Below are 19103 nucleotides of genomic sequence, written 5' to 3' on the forward strand. Positions count from 1 at the left end.
AAGGATAATTCTCCATGACTATGAGGACTTAACTCAGAAGACATGAGTGAGTTGTTTATAACAAAATGCACCCAAACATGCTGTGATGTATGAATTGATTTTGTTGACAAAATTCACCAGAGTCCAAATTCTCTCCCAGGAAGTCTATGCAGTGTAGACTTCTCAGTCTAAAGCCTTTGCTGTCCCTCCAGAGCTCAAGCTCTTATCTCTTATCCCATTGCCTAACTTTAAAAACAAAATCATGTAAGTGTAGACCTGAAAGAGCCCAAGGGCATTATGAAATCAAAGTCTTCCACCCTTATTTTCTCTAATAATGAAATTTTAGTGACTTTTTGACATAAAATTGATATTAGACCTTATGTCAAGACACGTGCTCCTTGATTGTATGGTCATTGTCTTATTCATTTAAAAATATACCAATACCTAGAACTCACCCAAGAACAATAAATTCAAAATATCTGTGATTGAGTCTTTGTATTTGTATTTTAAAAAGCTCTGAGATAATATAATTAGGTGTAGCCAAAGTGGGAAGCCACCATTCTCACCCCAAATTGTGTGGTGTGTGTGTGTGCATGCACACGTGTGCATGTGTGTGTGTGTGTGTGTGTGTGAGAGAGAGAGAGAGAGAGAGAGAAATAGCTAGGCATCAAACTCTATGAAAAAATCTAAATTAATAGCTGGAAATGTAGCTATAGTCACCATAGTATCATCAAAATTGCCCTCCTGATTTCATTTCTATTTCACTTTCTTCAAACCTTATTCTTTCTAATTTTTTTCTTCTACTTTTACAGTTTTCTTCCAATAACCCTTAAATTATAACCCAATTTCTCCATCCAGATTCATTAAAAAAATTACAAAGACGTATTCCTAAAAGAGTTGGGAAAAAAATGTATTTTTACTGGTTACTGTAATACCTAACCTCATTCATAGGCTTTTTTTTTTTTTTTTTTTTTTTTGGTTTGTTTCAGATATAAAACTGGCTATCTCATTAAATCTTGTTTTTAAGTTTCTCCCCTAAGTAACATATAACAACAGGTTTGGTATATTTTTGCAAGATATCTCATTATGAAATACTCTGTGATAAAGTGTTTCATTAGCTGTAAAGGTCTATATTAATGTAAGGTATTATTATTATTAATTGGGAAATAAACTTTGGGAGGCTGAGGTGGGTGGATCACGAGGTCAAGAGATCGAGACCATCCTGGTCAACATGGTGAAACCCCATCTCTACTAAAAATACAAAAAATTAGCTGGGCACGGTGGCATGTGCCTGTAATCCCAGCTACTCAGGAGGCTGAGTCAGGAGAATTGCCTGAACCCAGGAGGCAGAGGTTGCGGTGAGCCGAGATCGCGCCATTGCACTCCGGCCTGGGTAACAAGAGCGAAACTCCGTCTCAAAAAAAAAAAAAAAAAAAAATTGGGAGGTAAATTCCTGGAAGATAGATAACATGTTTATTTACCTTTGTGTCCCAACACTTGAGAAAGCCTCGACACTCCAGAGTTCAACTAAATAAGTTTTAATAGTATTTCATTGATTAAATTTTTCTGTGGACATAAAATCACCACAAATAATAATTTTGAAACGGTCACTTTAATAACTAAGTTATAATAAGATAGGGATAGAATCATATATAAGGTATAATGGATGTAAAAGAAAAGTAATAGAATATTTTCAAAAATTAATGGCAGGATAGCAATAATGATAATTGGAAGAATAAAGGATTTCATACAAAAACACAAAACAAGTACTTTGAAACACTTCCATTATATGTTCTCAAATAAATATATATTATAACAATGGTGATGAAAATAATGAGGAGGAAAAGGAGGATGAAGGTGAGGAGGACAAGGAATTTGATTGAGGCATTCTGTCTACAATTTATGCTAAACCGAGTTCCTAAGAGTTCCTCTTCCTACTGCCAACTCCCTCACCCCGAAAAGAAATATTATTAGTAAGTCAACAATTGAGGCAATGAATTCAACAATATTTGAAATAAATGCTATTTCTGTTCTTGATTTACCATCTGACCTTAAGTAGGTTAAATGACTTTTGTGAAACTGTACTTCTTATGTAGGTTGCTGTAGAATTTAAATAAAATCATTTTACATAAACTGTCTGGTAGAATGCCTAGCATATAATAGACACTCAAGTAATTTGAGTTATCATCCCTCATTTTTCTTGAAAATATTCATACATACATTTGTGTAAAATTATAAGCATTGTTGTACTTAGGTTTATTTCTGTTGATTTGTGAGAGCGAAACTTAGCACATAGGATCAACATTTTTAAAGGCATTTCTAATCATATTCCCTTGTAAGCTTTAGGCCAAATATCTGATTTGGTTTTCTGTTTTTTGACTGATTATTATTTCAACCTTGTCTGAGAAAAAAAAAGATATTTAAGAATTAAAATATTGCTAACTCTACCCTGTTCATTTAGTATTTCAGTATACAGAGCATCTATATTATTATATGTTATTTATTGGTAAAGAGCTGTGAAAAGGTTTGATCACCCTTATCCTTTCCCAGAATATTGTATTTGAATAACCACAATAATTTATAGTAGAGGATTCTCCCTTGTATTTTTCCAATAACCCCTTTGACCTTCTCAAGAACGTTAGTGCTCCAAAAGAAATAATTTTTCTCTACTTTGATGTGTAGTACAAGTTGTCTTAAATAATTTGTCATGAAGATCTTTTTGAAGAGACAAAACCAACAATAGGAAATGCTATTTCCCATTACTAAGCTGGAATGACTCGGACTGCAGATGAAAAAGTGATTTATTTAAATGAAAGAACATACCTAGACCACATAGAAAAATTCTTCTGGAGTGATCATCGTGAGCTTGATTATGTCTGCTTGCTATTTCAACAGGAATCAAAAACAAAGCTATTCTCCCCTGACTCTCTGCAGTATTTGAGGAGAAATTGTTCATACAAATAGCTATATAGTATTTGAAATAAAATTATTTTCAAAATATTTGAAATACTTCATTTGATCACTATTATTAGTTGTGTTTAGGAATATGTTACAGTAGAAAGAAACCTAGACTGAGAATATAAAGACTTAGTTTTATCACTGGGTCTACTGTCTCCCTAGTTAGCTGTGTATCTCTGGGCCCCAATTGACTCATCTATAAAAGTGGGAGGAATATGTGACCTCAGCACTTTCAAACGTTAACATTCTGGAATGCATTAAGACTCTTCAAAAGTTTGCTCATTTCCTTGATTCTTGGTTTCCTTTGGAAATCCTTAAATCATTCATTGTTGTTTTGATATTTGAAGGCATATCAGAGCTTGCCCTCTAGAGTGTTTAAAGCCTGCATATATAGTTTGAGAGTTATGAAAACACTCCAATGATAACAAGGTATTTAATTTAAAATCAGTGTGTGGTTAGATATTGCACACAACACTGGAAAGGAAATGAAAGTGATGGTCCAATGACTTGAATTCATTAGGTTCTGCCTGAGAAAGGATTTACATATGCATCTCACGGGAAAGGATAAGAAGGGGAATCAACTCCCCACTTCCCCATCTCTTCTAAATGTCCACCAAATACCATTGTTTAATGTTTAATGAATTCTTACAGGTAGATGGCAAAAGCCATAATATAATTAGCAAGGTCAACACAGAAGAAAACTCAAGAAGCCCAGTGGAGTATGGCATATTATTTAGGAGAAATGAACAGGCTGAAATCTATTAAACATTAAGGATGTTTGCCGAGTATTTCCCTTGAGATATTAGAGACTTTAGGGTTTGTCCTTGGCAGGTTTCTGTTTTACTTCCAGATTCTTAAAAGAAGGAGAAAAAAAAGTGAATTTGTCTGGCACAAAAATGAAAAGGAGGGAATGATGGCTGTATAGTATAAATAGTCTATAAATGCTGCACAGGAATTTTTACCTTAAAAATGAAAAGAATCATCATACCATAGTCTTGCAGTCAATTGAACTTGGGAGAAGAGAACTGGGGGAGTATGGCAGATTGCTTACAGAATTCCAACATCCTTAACAAGGCCACAGCCCTGCTCCCTCCTGGGTGCAGAGCATAGAGATGCCAAGAAGAAATTTCTAGGGCTGAAAAAATGGCTCATAGTAGAGACCCTATTCAGAGGAAAAGGGAAAGAGTATATGGAAGAGAGTGAAACAAAAAGAAACATGTAAGGAGTAGGAGTGGAGAAAGTGACTAATGTACAGTAATGCAGAAACTAATTACATATGCTTGGCCTAATGGGGGCTAAACAAATATAACTTGGAAATGATGTCGAATATTACCAAAAATTTAGCTAAACTACTTGAAATGCAATTAGCAGTCATTTTACTCTCTGTGACCAGGTTTCTTTCATTATCCAAAACTGATTTTTCTTCGAATAAGGTTAATATTTGTAGAAGCATTAGTACATTAAAACATAGCACTTGGGACTTCTATGCATAATTAATGCCTCTCATCCTTCTCTCAACTTCTAACTTGCCTTCATATAACCTAATGTAAAGAAAGAGCCAGAAAGTTCAAAACCAATCATTTCTGTACTTGCAACAAAGAAACAAATGTAGGTTTTAACAATAATGGAATGTTTAATGATTTATAATTAGTAATTATTCTCTCATCATCTTCTGAATGCATCTAGAATTGTTTTTTTTTCCTTAAAAGAAGTCTATATGTGTTAGAAATAATCCATATGTTTATTGTGATGGTAATTGTGCATCTCTGTGAAACTTATTGAAACATACATTTAAAAGTAGATTTTATAACATATGCACATTATACCTCAAAAAATGACTTATTAAAAGTCCAGAATATTTAAAAATATATAGTAAAACAAAAGTGTTAATGTGTCAGTAAAAGAGAACATAACTAAAAGTATATTTTATAATGTATGCACCTTACACCTCAAGAAATGACTTATTTAAAAGTCCAGAACTTAAAAAAATATATATAGTAAAACAACAGCATTAATGTGTCAGTGAAAGAGAACATAACTTTGGAGCTGATACTTATCCATACACTGTCACACCCTCCTGAAGGATTGTTTTCAGCTGGCCTCCACTCTTGGTGGTGGGTTGGTATAGTGGAGCTGTATTGATTGTTAATTATTTTGACTATGATCTCTGAATTAATCATAAGAATCCAAAATTAATCTGACTATATAAAAGAGGTAAACAAGATAATAATATATTCATTTAATAATTAATCACCAATGAAACAAAAATGAGATAGACATCAAGGGCAAAATGAGTTTGAGATTTACATTATAAGATCTTTTCAGTGCTGTTTATTGAAATTACATAATCTGTGTTTCATTCTTTTTAAGCCCATTATGAGCACAAAGAAGGAATATAGACCTTACTTTTAGATAGAACAGAATGTATATTCTGATTTTGACAAACAATTTTAAATCTAGTTCCTCAAAATTAATATTATTATTTTATTGTTAGTATCATAAACTTTTTATAAAGGTTGAATGAAATAAACCAACGTCTAGCTTATAGACACTAAAGCAAATGTTCCTGCTATTATCCTCTTTTCAGCACACTTTAAGTACATTTGGGAGAATGAAGGTCTTTAGAGGCTCATACCTATCTACACTGACAACAGAATGCTTTCCAACTTTTTGTATATGTGGACCATCATCCAAAGAAACATAGCACAAAAGGCAGTCAAATAAATTACCCCCTCCACCTCAAAACAAGGCTGCGCACTAGTTTATATTACTTTCTCTTTGGTAAATTGAACTCAGAGTCAGAAATTAAGTCAGACCTGTCAGAAATAATACGTTGTTTATTTTTACTTTTAATGTGTCATTTGAAGAATAGAAACAGGCATTTTAAATATTATCAAAGTGGCACCACATACTTGCTAACATTACTGATTTGCGAACCAAGAATTCCTGAAAGAAAATCAATTTCAAACATGGAGCAATACTGTGTTTTGCTATAAAACCATAAATGTTTGGCTGAACATGTTTACAGATTATCTTCTATATCATTAATTTATATCATACTGTATACAGCAATTTGACACCTTCATTTAGCACCAATCACCCATAGCAAGAGTTCATTTAAGTGGTAGTCCAAAAGCAATGGCAATTAGATTTTAATGTGTTTGAATATAATACTTACAATGCTTATTTCCTGGAAACATGATAGGGGGGTCTAAGCCATACATACTCTATTACAGATTTTGACATTAAGTTACCTCCTACAACACTATGTCTACTACCACCTCTCAAATAATTCTGTTATCACCGCATTCTACAATTGCCATCTTCATCCCCAGCAAGCTCAGATTCACTGCCACTCTTAACACTATCCACATTACCACCCCATCTTCACTGCCTAGCTTCATCACTACTTTTTCTCTTCTTCCTTGAGGATTCATTTGCCTCTAACATGCTTTAAAAGATATAAATAACAACAATAGTATCCCTGTATTACTTCTTCATGAATACCTCCCACAATTTTCCAAGCCCCAAACGGAGTTTATTCTGTATCCTCTCAGGATACTTAGCATATCTGTTCTGAAGAAGGGATTTGACAAGGGAGTTATTTATAGGATACATTACTTAAAATTTAAAAGAGATCTAGGTTTTTGTTCATTTCGAGTTTCAGTTTTTTGCATGCCTTAGCATTAGATTGGTAGTGGAAACAAAAATATTTTTAGAACAATCAGGTTTTCCATGATTAGAAATCCAGGTGTTTAAAAAAATTTGTTTATTATTTTTCTAGCCAGGCAGTGCAATAGAAAGAAAGTTCAACCTACTACTAATGATCACAGAGCAATTACCCATGGCTGAAGTTTTCATCAAGTATATAAAGCTTCTCCCCATGTGTACGATGAAAACATGAAACTATAATAGACTTTCAGAGTTCTTCATTCTCTATTATTATATAGTCCTCTTTTATAATCAAAAGGAACTCTATGTTTTCAGTGACTTTGAATCTAAATATAGTTTTCACTAACTGAAAGACTTTCCTATTTTCAAACTTAGAAGATTTGCTCAACCAAGAATGTATTAAGTTCAGGAATTCTGTATCAGGATTTTAGCATGAGGTAGTGACTACTGCCAAAATACAGTAATTTTGTGAGAGTTTGGAGTGTCTTCATGTATTCTTGCTTCTAGCTTCTAGCTAAGGAAGATAGTATTCACAAAGTTAAAAACATAATTAAAGTAAGCTTTCTAAACACTGGTGGTAAAGCTGTATATTAGTCAATTTCTGCACTGATGAAAAGAAATACCTGAGACTGATTAATTTATAAAAGAAAGGGGTTTAATCGACTCATAGTTCTGCATGGCTTGATACGCTTCAGGAAACTTAAAATCATGGCAGAAGGGAAAGTAGTCACCTTCTTCACAAAGCAGCAGGATAGAATGTGAGCATGTGAAGGAGGAACATTCAAACACATTATTATTATTATTATTATTTGAGATGGACTCATGCTCTGTTGGCTAGGCTGCAGTGCAATGGTTCAATCTTGGCTTGCTGCAACCTCCACCTCCCAGGTTGAAGCAATTCTCCTGACTCAACCTCCCAAGTAGCTGAGATTACAGGTGCAGGCCACCATGCCTGGCTAATTTTGTACTATTAGTAGAGATGGGGTTTCATCATGTTGGCTAGGCTGTTCTTGAACTCCTGACCTCAGGTTATCCACTGCTTCAGCCTCCAAAAGTGTCAGGCTTACAGGCATGAGCCACTGCACCTGGCCTTAAATACTATAAAACCATCAGATCTTCTGAAAACACTCACAATCATGAGAACAGCATGGGGGAAAATGCTTCCATGATCCAATCATCTTCAACTGGGTCCCTCTCTCAACACTTGGGGATTATGGGATTCACAATTCAAAATGAGATTTGGCTGGGGACACAACCAAACCAATTAAACTGGATTGGAGAATGTAGCCTGGACCAAAAGCCTAGTGGTTGGCTTCTTCTTTGCTAAATTGAAGACAAAGAGATTCAGAACAAATGCCTATTCTAACTCACCTATTTTGTCAATTCCAAGAAGAAAAGAGCAGGGACAATCCTATCCTCATTCCAATTTTACTATTTTCAAGACACTTAGTTTAGGTGAACCTGATGCATGGACCTTGAAAACCAGTGCTTTTCTTACTTATCTTTGAGGAAAAATGATACCATTTAGAATTAAGAATATGGCCCAATTAGGTCAGTTTCCCTAGAAGAGAAGATAAGTAAGTAAGCTATGAGTTTGTGTGGCTATTAAACCATGAGCTGATAAAAAACATATAGCCTTAAAAAACAAAGAAAAGTACCCAGTACAAATACCTGTAGGGAGGGAAGCAGATGTCTCTTTTTTGTGTGGTCTCCTCTCTGCAAGTATGAAGGAATGAAGGTATACCCCATAGGAATTAAGGATATACATCTTTTGTTAACTCTTCAAATTCTCCTGTGAGAAGACGTTAAAAACCGAGAAAATATTTAATATCTGAGAGTGAGACATCCTCCAAGGAAACCTTATTTTAATCATTATTTTTCATCTTACCATAATCGGATTACCTAGGACTTAATATGATCTTGGAGATAAATCATCTCTCTCTTCACTCCAGTGCACCAAATCCAACAGATGTAAATATTCTAAATGAAGATGAAAGATAATATTGCATGTCTTATAGATAGAATCTTGTGTACTAGAACTTATACTGTGTGGTCACAAAGCAGTCAGAAATGAGAAAAATGAATGAATACATGATAATGTCTAAGAGATTATGCTGAAGGAATCAACAAACTAAAAAACAAAGGATTTCATTAAGTCTAAAGTCTAAGTACCCTGACAAAACAGGGAAGTAAAATTAAAAGTTTATAAGCTGAATAGATTTAGTAAGACAAGGGGAATAAATAGTGAATAAAACATTCATGCTCATTGCCCCCCACCAACAGTCCTCTAAATGACAATAAAATAGCAAAGTATAAAATCCACAAGGATGACAGCAATAGATAGAAGAACACAGCCAATGTAAAATGTACATTGTTAAAGTAATACGAGGTGTTAACACTAGGTAAGTCCTAATAGAAGCTATTTTTTTTTTATACAAAGACCTAATGAATATTACTGCCTGGCTGGCAATTCTCCAAGAAATGATTCAGAGATACAAACTCCTTTTATCTGTGGCTCATTTTATCTGTGGTCATCTCAGACTACCATAAAACCATACCACAAACTACATGGTTTCAACAACAGAAATTTATTTTCTCACAGTTATGGAGGCAGGACATGGTTCTGTTAAATAATCCTTGCTTGCAAACAACTACCTTCTTGCTGTGTCCTCACATAGTGGAGACAAAGCTCTTTAGTATTTTTTTAATAAGAAGTGTAATATTATCAGATTAGAAAACCACCCTTATGAACTCATTTAACCTTAATTGCATTCTACAGTCCCTATATCCAAAACAGCCATACTAGGTTTTAGAGCATGATATAATTTGGCTTTGTGTCCCCACCCAAATTTTACCTTGAATTGTGATAAACCCACATGTCAAGGGCGGGACCAAGTGGAGATAATGGAATCATTGGGGCAGTTTCCCTTATGCTGTTATTGTGATGGTGAGTGATTTCTTAAGAGCTCTGATAGTTTTATAAGGGGCTTCCCTTTTGCTCAGCACTCATTTCTCCTGCCACCCTGTGCAGAGGTGCTTTCTGCCATGATTGTAAGTTTCCTGAGGTCAACCCAGCCATGCAAAACTCTGAGTCAATTAAATTCCTTTTATTTATAAATTACCCAGTCTCTGGTATTTCTTCACAGCAGATGGACTAATACAGAGCATCAACATATATCAATGGAGGGGGCATGATTCACAGCTGCACAATTCACCCATAGCATAAATCTGTCTTACATATGGCTTCCAAAATTATTTCAGAAGGAAAAGTGAAAGAGAATACAATTACGTGTCAAAGGCCACACTGAACAAGACCTGTGCACAGCATACATTACCTCCCTTGTGTTTCATTACCACAACTCATTTGCATGGCTGTAAGACAGGCTCAGAAATATAAATCAGCTCTGTGTCCAGAAATGAAGAAAGCAAACTTTCTTAGCGATAACTTGTCTTTGTTACAAGATGTCAAGAGCAGATAGATAAGTAGTAACTGCCTCAGAAACAGAAGGAAGCAGATATACAACCCTGGCAGGAAGGTAGGGAGAAAACAACAAAGTACAAAACTAAACTTAATTAAATTCAGAAAGCCTCAGAGATTGGGGCCACTAGGAATCTGAAATGTAAAGGTAAGACAGGGCTGAAAAGAGGGCCATAGAAAACTTAGATATATAAGAATTAAACTTCCAGATATTTTACTCCATTCCAGCTATCCAAGTGACTACTTATTCTCAATTCCAAAATATAATGGATTTTACTTAGCAGAGATGTTTAGACAGCTGAGAATAGAAAAGAGAAACCATGCTGATAACAAGGAAATGTTTGAAAGTCAACATGCATAGTGCTGAGAGCTACTATAGCCTCTTTCTCTTCAGTAAGCTAGCATCCAGATTTACACTATGTCTACCTCCAGAGGTGAAGATTACTTGCAGGATAAGGCCCAAAATAAAATGCTTATAGATACTCAATTGTGGAAAGTCCTTCCAATAAAAAAATACCAATTATTATCTAATCACTCACTAGTTGACTTAGGTACATGGTATCTGCCCTCATTAGTGTGTCCTCCTACCAGATTTCATTTCTGCTTTTATATGTTTTACTCTGAACCATGCATCATCAGCCAATGATCAACATATAATGGGGGAAATTCTCAAGTGTAAAACAAATGACCTTGGGAGAAAGAGAGACAATACAGAGACCAGAATAAAATATTTTTTAAAACAGTCTATAATATCCTCAGAGAGATAAAATATTAGATATATCAAAAAGAACAGAATATAAAAAACTTATAGCAGAAATAATATAATGATAAACAGGAAGAAAAGGCAGGTGCAAAAGAAGTTGATTAATGATGAATGTTGTGTCACTTCCTCACCCTGTTTTTCACATCAAGCTTACACAACCAGCTCAGGAGCTTCTGCAGAGGGTCCTGACCCAATTACTGGAACACGAATTAGAAAGTTAGACCATGTACCAAAGTGAAAACATTTATATGAAGTTTTCATTGTTGTTTTGCACTCTGCCCATTCATATTAAGTGTGTTTCTATCTCCTTCCATATATTTTATGTTCAGTGCCTTTCATATATTTTATCTTCAGTGTGTCCCTAAGTTAAAACATGTAGCCCAAAGACAACAGACATTTCAGTGGGAAGAAAGAAGTGTGCGTGTGTGTGTGTGTGTGTGTGTTGCCCTACCATCTAGTAAGTGGGCAAAGGCAACAGACTTTTCAGTGGGAAGAAAGGTGTGTGTGTGTGTGTGCGCGTGCGCGCGCACACGTGTGTGTGTGTGTTTTGCCCTACCACTTACTAAGTGGGCAATGTTGGTCAATAACGTAAATTTATTGAACTTCAAATTGTTCATCTGAAAAGCAGAATTAATAATGCAGATTTCATATATTATTAAGAAAATTATGTGAGCTAAAGTAAGGAGCCCTGTCTAGTACAATGCTGAAATGGTTTGCCTTTGTGTCTCAACCCAAATCATCTCTAATTGTAATCTCCATGTGTCAAGGGAGGCACCTAATGGGAGATGATTGAATTATAAGGGCAGTTTTCTCCATGCTGTTCATTCTTGTAACATTGAGTTCTTATCAGATTTGATGATTTTATAACTTGTGATTTTTTCTTGGCTCCTCTCTCTCTCCTGCCACCTTGTGAAAAGGGTGCCTGCTTCCCTTTCCACCTTAAGTGTAAGTTTCCTGATGCCTCCCCAGCCATGTGGGAACTGTGAGTCAACTGAACCACCTTTGTTAATAAATTGCCCAGCCTCCAGTAGTATCTTTATAGCAGTGTGAAAATGGACTAATGCAAATGCCTAACATAAAGATGCTGGACAATATGCAAGTTGTCTTTTCTTTCTTCCTAAGCGTATGTGAAATTCTGTGTCATATTCCATTGAAAGGGAGACTCAGCGTCAACTATATTACAATAGAGGGTGTTGTTTGACCTGTTGAAGAAAACATTTGTCATTCAACCAGTTCCTTATCATTAAAAAAATAAACAACTGATTTTTGACAGATTTCTTAAAAAAAAAAAAAAGAACAACAACAAAAACAGGAGTTGGCATTGTGTACCTGTAATCTAAATTAATCTGTTACTAAATGAAATCTGTCCCTCTGCCTTTATAAATTTTTTATGGTCAAATAGTTAATAATGACATAAACACTACAATGATTTAAAGAAGGTAAGTTATTATTAGATTTTCAAGGCCAAGTCCATAGTTGTCTTAATGGAAGTGTTAGCTTCCTGTGAAGAGAATCTTTCCCTCACATATACTGAGGACAGAATGAATTATACTCTTATTTGTGAATCAAATCAGTGAGCATTATCTTTATGAATACTACTTTTAATAAATAAAGCTTTTCTTGGCAATTTAAGTAACAGAGGTATAGTCAGAGAACTAAACCCTATTCCTGTTTTCATCTTGAATGAATAGTCTTATTATTCATAGCATTTTACCCTATACACTCTGTGCCATAGAACAAATTGCTAGAATTTTGAAGAAAGCCAAAATGCATTTTTCTTTTCACTTTTTAATGCTTGTTTGAGAAACTCATTAAAGAAGACTGAAAGTTTATCAGTCCAATCACACATGTCACATGGGAAAAATGGGTCTAGTTACTCCAGAGACCATCATTTCTTCCACACTCAATAACCACCTAACATTTAAATCATAAAGAGAAATTCCTTCTCTGCAGTGGTTAAATACATAGGCAGATATAACATGTGTGAAGCAGAGGCTGAAATTTTAGTCCAAACAGACATTCCAGAAAGAATGGTGAGGGAAGTGTTGTCTATATTCTCCTCCCAATTGCCAAGTGCTGCTCTGGCAGCAACCTGAGAGTGGGAGAGAATATTGGAACTTGGTTTAAATAAAATCACAACCCCTAATTGTACAGAAAGAATATGGCCAACAAGCTGAAATAACATATTTTAATTAGATTCTTTGCAGCTATATGTCTTTGATGAGATCTGTGTTCAATAAATCACAACAGCCCTGTGTTTTGTTGTTGTTTTTCCATCAACTGGTGTGTGGGCTAAGCTTATATAACATATTTGATTGATAGGAGCACAGATTGGGAATGGGAGAGGGAAATCAACCAAAGGTTCTTTACAATTTCTACCAGTGATTTTAAAAATTGATATATTCCTTCTGAGGCTTTCTCTATTGAGCTATAGTAAAACTACATTGTACCTACTTTCCAGTAAAAGTCTCTGAATCATATTTTCTTATCTCCTGGGTCAGGAGCCCCAGGTCCCAGGCCACAGGTTGGTACCAGAATGCAGAGCAGGAGGGAGTAGTGGTCCAGTGAGCAAAGCTTCGTCTATATTTATAGCCACTCGCCACTGCTGGCATTACAGCCTGAGATCATCCTACTTTCAGATCAACAGAGGCATTAGAGTCTCATAGCAGTGTGAACCCTATTGTGAACTGTGCATGTGAGGGATCTAGGTTGCATGCTCTGTACGAGAATCTAATGCCTGATGATCTGTCACTGTCACCCATTACCCCTAGATGGGAATGTCTAGTTGCAAGAAATTAAGCTCAGGGCTCCCATAGATTCTACATTATGATGAGTTGTATCATTATTTCATTATATATTATAATATAATAATAATAGAAGTAAAGTACACAATAAATCTAATGCCTGTAATGTGCTTTAATCATTCCAAAACCATCCACTGCCCCACCCCATCTCGTGGGAAAAAAAAATTGTCTTTCATGAAATCAGAACTGGGTGCCAAAAGGTTGGGACAACTGTTGTAGGGTCTTTGTTGAGAGGGTAATATTAAAATTATTTAGATTTCTGAAACTAGAATAGAATATCAACAAGATATCATTTCAGTATGATCATATTCTTCTTAAATAATATATTAGTAATTTATTCATTCTCTTAGTTGATTTGTATGTTGGTCACCTACTATACATGAGACACTAGGCTAGGGCCTGGTATTAAGAATCAAGTTGATTGCATCTTGCCTTTATGGATCTTATGGTTCAATTGGAGAGAGAAAATTAAACAATCAATCCAAGTTTAATGCATGCTGTGATGTGAAAATTTAGGATATCACAGAAGTACCTTTTTGGGAAAGAGGGATCAACAATGCACTGAGGTCAAAAGACACAAGAAATTATTTTTAATTGAATAGGTTTAGCCACAAGTATTTCTTGATCACTTTCATCAAGAACTTCAATGGAATATAGATTTTAAAACATGATTAGAACAATTTGAAAACTACTTTAAAAGTGAGGAAATGGACATATAAATAAGAACAGATATGCTAAGAGGTTTAGGTCTAAATAAAGGAAAGAGAAATGGGGTGCAGACAAAAGTGGGATGTGGAGAATTTTTTGAGTTTGTGCTTTTTTATGAATTATTTTGAGAAAGAACAGGAACATGATTAAAAGTTCTTAAGTATTATTTAAGTTAATATTACACAAGTAATTAATGTTAATGGTAAAAATACAAATCTGAAAAAGTAATTATTTGTAAAATTTACCTATAATCCTGCTACCTTGATATAAACACAAGATGATATTGTGGTGTCTAATATCATCTGTATGTATATATATGTATACATACACACATATACACACATGAATATGTGTGTTTCATTTTTATTAATAAACCTTCATTTTGTACATATTGTTTTATAAGTTTTTTTAGTAAAAATGTATATTGAAAACATTTTCAGGTCAATAAAAATGTACCTAATTATTCTTCATGGCATCACTTTATATCACATAGTGTCATTTTATTTTATCATTCTTCCACTACTGAAGAATTGGGAAATTTTCTCTTTTTTGAGGTAGGTTCTTGTTGTTTTCCAGACTGGTCTTGAATCCTAGGCCAAAGTGGTCTTCCTGCCTTAACCTTCCAAAGTGCTGGGATTATAGGTGTGAGCTACCACATCCATCCAGGATAGTTTTAAATGTTCATAAATATAAATAATGCAATTATGGGTCAAACAGTTGTGATTATTTCATCTGGATTATTGCACACTTATTTCATTATTGCATTAGGCTAAACTGCTAAAATAATCTTAGATTTGCCCTAAAATTTGCATCTGAGTTAGAATATATGCTCTAATATATAAGATATGCACTTGGAAAGCCAATGCAAAGTAGCTAACCCCAGATCTTGCCTGATTGAGATCCAACTTGTTTGGGGAGGATAATGAGGTCTCAATGAACAGTGGCTGAAAAACCTTATCTGAGCACTTGGGAGGCTACAGAAATCCTCTCCAATAGAGTTGTTAGGACAGAGGAGAAATAGGCAGATAGCTACAGCCATATGAGGGAAGTGATTAGTGGGACAAGCTGACATTGACAGTTGTGAAATGAGGAACCCACAGAGTCTCCTGCATGAGAAGGGGATGATTTGACTGGATTGTTGTTATGAAATTGGTTCTGGACTGGAAGACTGACAGTCTGGCAACTGTTTACCAGGTTATATTTTGGTACTGTTGGCTCAGAAAAAGCTCAGCATTTGACCGCACTGGTTAAGCCAATTCCAAAGGGGAGAAACAATATAAGAAAAGCAAAACATGTTTCCGAACTATCAGATCACTTTCTAGTATTTCATGTTAGATAATCATTATGAATTTGCCTTCTCTTCCAAAGAAAGTTATGACTGCCAAAGCATGTTGTCTAGAATTCATCATAAAATACTTAAAGTATAAAGTGAGATCATTTAATTAGAACAATAGCAACAACAATAATAATGCAGGATAAAATTATTTATTTCTGATGGTATTTTTGCTTTTAATTGTTATAACCAATTAAAATATGTTAGAAATAAAGATGCAGTTATGTCTTCCAAATGAATTTCTGAAGTAATTAAATCAGAATGAATGCAGAGGTAGCAAAATACCAGTACATTATACAGCCAGGGTTTTAGAAGTCAGCATTTGAAAATGATATTAACATATAAAATATTTAAATGGGCTATAAAATATTACTGAGCATAATTACTTATACATAAAATATCCCACAGTATGATATCACCTTGTTTTTGTTTATAATTATTACAAAATATTTTATCTATGAAAACTGCATTCACATTATGTAAATTTTTTTAAATTGATAGAGCAAGTTTTGATGTTTTTATACTCCTTCAGGATGTTTTACTCCTAAAGAAAACAAGCAACCTCTTATTTTGTGTTTGGCAATAATTTAATTCATATTCTTTAAATGAATTAAGTTGGGGAAGTACCATAAACCCTAGACCCATCTTTGCAATTCACAATGACACTTGCCTATTAAAAGATCTGCAAGGTTCTACAATAATTCCCATGTACCAAATGCCTATTAGACAGTACCAGACACTGCATTAGTTGATAATCACAACCTAAAAAGTTAACATTATCTTTCCTTTGCAGGAGAGGAAACAGATTGGTGAATTAATTTCCCAATTTTACCTCTATGTCCATACCTACATGTTAACAAGTTAGGGAGATCAAAAATTATAAGAGTCTAACATTAATGTCCATGTGCTCTCTGCAATGTTCTGTCATGCATAAAAACTACATAATTCATTATTTAGTATATATTTATATTCAGTGAGTAATTTGATTAAGAATTTCAAAATCAAATTCTGTAATAAAACCAGCCTTTATTTTTTTCTAAGAATAGAGACAAGTCCCCAAACTAGGATACATGCCTGGTCTATGTGTATGCATGACACCTAGTGCTTTGATTTTATTGACCTTTATTATTCTCTTTTGTAATTAATTTGCCTGTACACACATGGAATGTGTTTCCACAGCCAGGTGCATGTCGAGGGCCACTTGAAGTCTGGGATTTTATCTGGCTCATCAACATATTATCACAGCTAATTAATAAATGGCTGGAGTAGGGTATGCCTTTAACAGCATTGGTGGAAGACATGAATAAATTTTGACACTAAGGGCTGATTCAGCAAGTCACCTTGATTTTTACACAGATTAACACTGAAATAAAACACTTTTCACAGATAACATTAAAAATTTAATTACTACAGTGAACAGCAAGATAGACCTTTTAGGAGCAGCTCAGGATTGCAGATCCCAGTGGAAGCACAGAAGGTGAGTGGATGCTGCATTTCCAGACAGATCTTTATTGCCCAAAGACCTGGAGATTGCTAGGCGGAGAAGCCCTGCGGGTCACCAGAGCTGCTGTTTTGCTGGCGTGCCAGTGCGGCAGCTCTTCGTACAAAATACACTGGTCTGGTTGCCCTTTTAAGCTGGCCAGGAGATTCCCAGGCAGCACCTTTGTTTCAGCCAGCACAGTGGGTCTCTGCACGGGAAATCACACAGATCCCAGCACCCTTTCAGCAGGCGACTGGAACAACTAGGAGAGAGTCAACTGTTCAACTTAAAAAAAAAAAAAAAAGCTCTGAGGCAGGGACCTAGGTGATCAGGCTTGGTGGGTCCCAACCCCACAAAAACAAACAAACAAAAAAACAGCAGTTGGAAACGCTGGGGGTTGAGAGTTTCACGGCAAGCATAGCTGAACCCAGGACAGTGCAGCTTGGTGGGGGATGATCATCGCCCATTACCGAGGCACTCACCCTACGGAGGTAGTCCGCCATTGCTGAGGCATGCCATTGCCAAGGCAACCTGCCATAACAGAGAGAGTCTGCCATTCCAGAGGCAGACCACCATTGCCTAGGCAGTTCTAACCACACCCATATAAACAGGACTACAGGGGAGCTCAACGGCAGCAAGGTGGAGCTCAGCAAAGCCTCTGCAGGCAGACAGTGACTAGGCTGCCTCCTTGCTGGGCAGGGCAGCCATGGAAAAAATAAAAGGCAGCAGCACAATGGACGCTCATAAATAAAACCCTAACTCCCCAGGACAGAGGACCTGGGGAAAAAAAAGGCGGTTTATGAGTTCTGCTGCAGCAGACTTAAACGTACTGCCTAGCAGCTCTGAAAGAACAATGAAACTCACAGCTCAACACTTGAGATCCTATAAAGAACAGACTGTCTTCTCAAGCAGCTCCCTGACCCCCATATATCCAAAGAGTCACCTCACAAAAGACTGATCAGACTGACATTTGGCAGGCATCATTCTGGAACAAAGATAGCAGAAGAAGAAACTGGTAGCATCCCTTACTGTTCTGCAGCTACTGCAGGTGATCCACAGGCAAGCAGGGCCTGGAGTGGACCTCAGCAGTCCTACAGCAGAGGGGCCAGATGGTTAGAAGAAAAACTAAGAAACAGAAATTACTTCATCATCAACAACCTGAACATCCCCTCAGAGACCCAATATGAAAATCAGCAACTACACAGACGACAGGTGGATACATCCAAAAAGATGGGAAGAAACCAGCCAAAAAGAAGAAAAACACCCCAAACCAGAACACATCTCCTCCTACAAGGGATCACAACTCCTCACCAGCAAGGGAACAAAGCTGGATGGAGAATAAGTGTCATGAAATGACAGAATCAGAATTCAGAAGGTGGGTGATGAGAAACTTCCGTGAGCTAAAAGAACATGTTTTAACTCAATGCAAAGAAACTAAGAACCTTGAAAAAAGATTTGAGGAAATGATAACAAGAATGGACAACATAGAGAGGAATATGAGTGAATTCATGGAGCTGAAAAACACAACACAAGAACTCTGCGAAGCATGCACAAGTTTCAACAACTGAATTGACCAAGCAGAAGAAAGGATATAAGAAGTCGAAGATCAACTCAATGAAATAAAACAAGAAGGCAAGATCAGAGAAAAAAAGCACCAAAAGGAATGAACAAAGTCTCCAAGAAACATGGGTCTATGTGAAGAGACCTAATCTACATTTTATAGGTACACCTGAATGTGACGAAGAGAATAAATCCCAGCTGGAAAACACTCTTCAGGATATTATCCAGGAAAACTTCCCCAACCAAGCAAGGCAGGCCAATATTCAAGTCCAGGAAATACGAAGAACACCACAAAGATATGCCTCAAGAAGAGCAACCCCAAGGCACATAATCGTCAGATTCACCAGGGTTGAAATGAAGGAGAAAAT

The 19103-nt window shown here is 35.7% G+C and overlaps 1 long non-coding RNA gene across 3 annotated transcripts in view; it reads right to left on the bottom strand.

Moving 5' to 3' along the window:
• LOC118153835 (uncharacterized) overlaps positions 1 to 18484 on the bottom strand; it is a 38890-nt gene extending 20406 nt beyond the window's left edge. The window contains exons 1-2 of one of the 3 annotated variants that reach the window (XR_004743455.3): positions 17126 to 18484; positions 8281 to 8401 (exon numbers count right to left, since the gene is read on the bottom strand). This is a non-coding gene — a long non-coding RNA (uncharacterized LOC118153835). Of the gene's footprint in view, positions 1 to 8280; positions 8402 to 8497; positions 8788 to 17125 lie in introns of those variants that run through there. The other 2 variants (XR_013536287.1, XR_013536286.1) reach the window with 2 other exon arrangements.
• Positions 18485 to 19103: the final 619 nt, after the last annotated feature.

Source organism: Callithrix jacchus, chromosome 5, assembly GCF_049354715.1.
Source record: "Callithrix jacchus isolate 240 chromosome 5, calJac240_pri, whole genome shotgun sequence".
NCBI classification, from domain to species: Eukaryota; Metazoa; Chordata; class Mammalia; order Primates; family Cebidae; genus Callithrix; species Callithrix jacchus.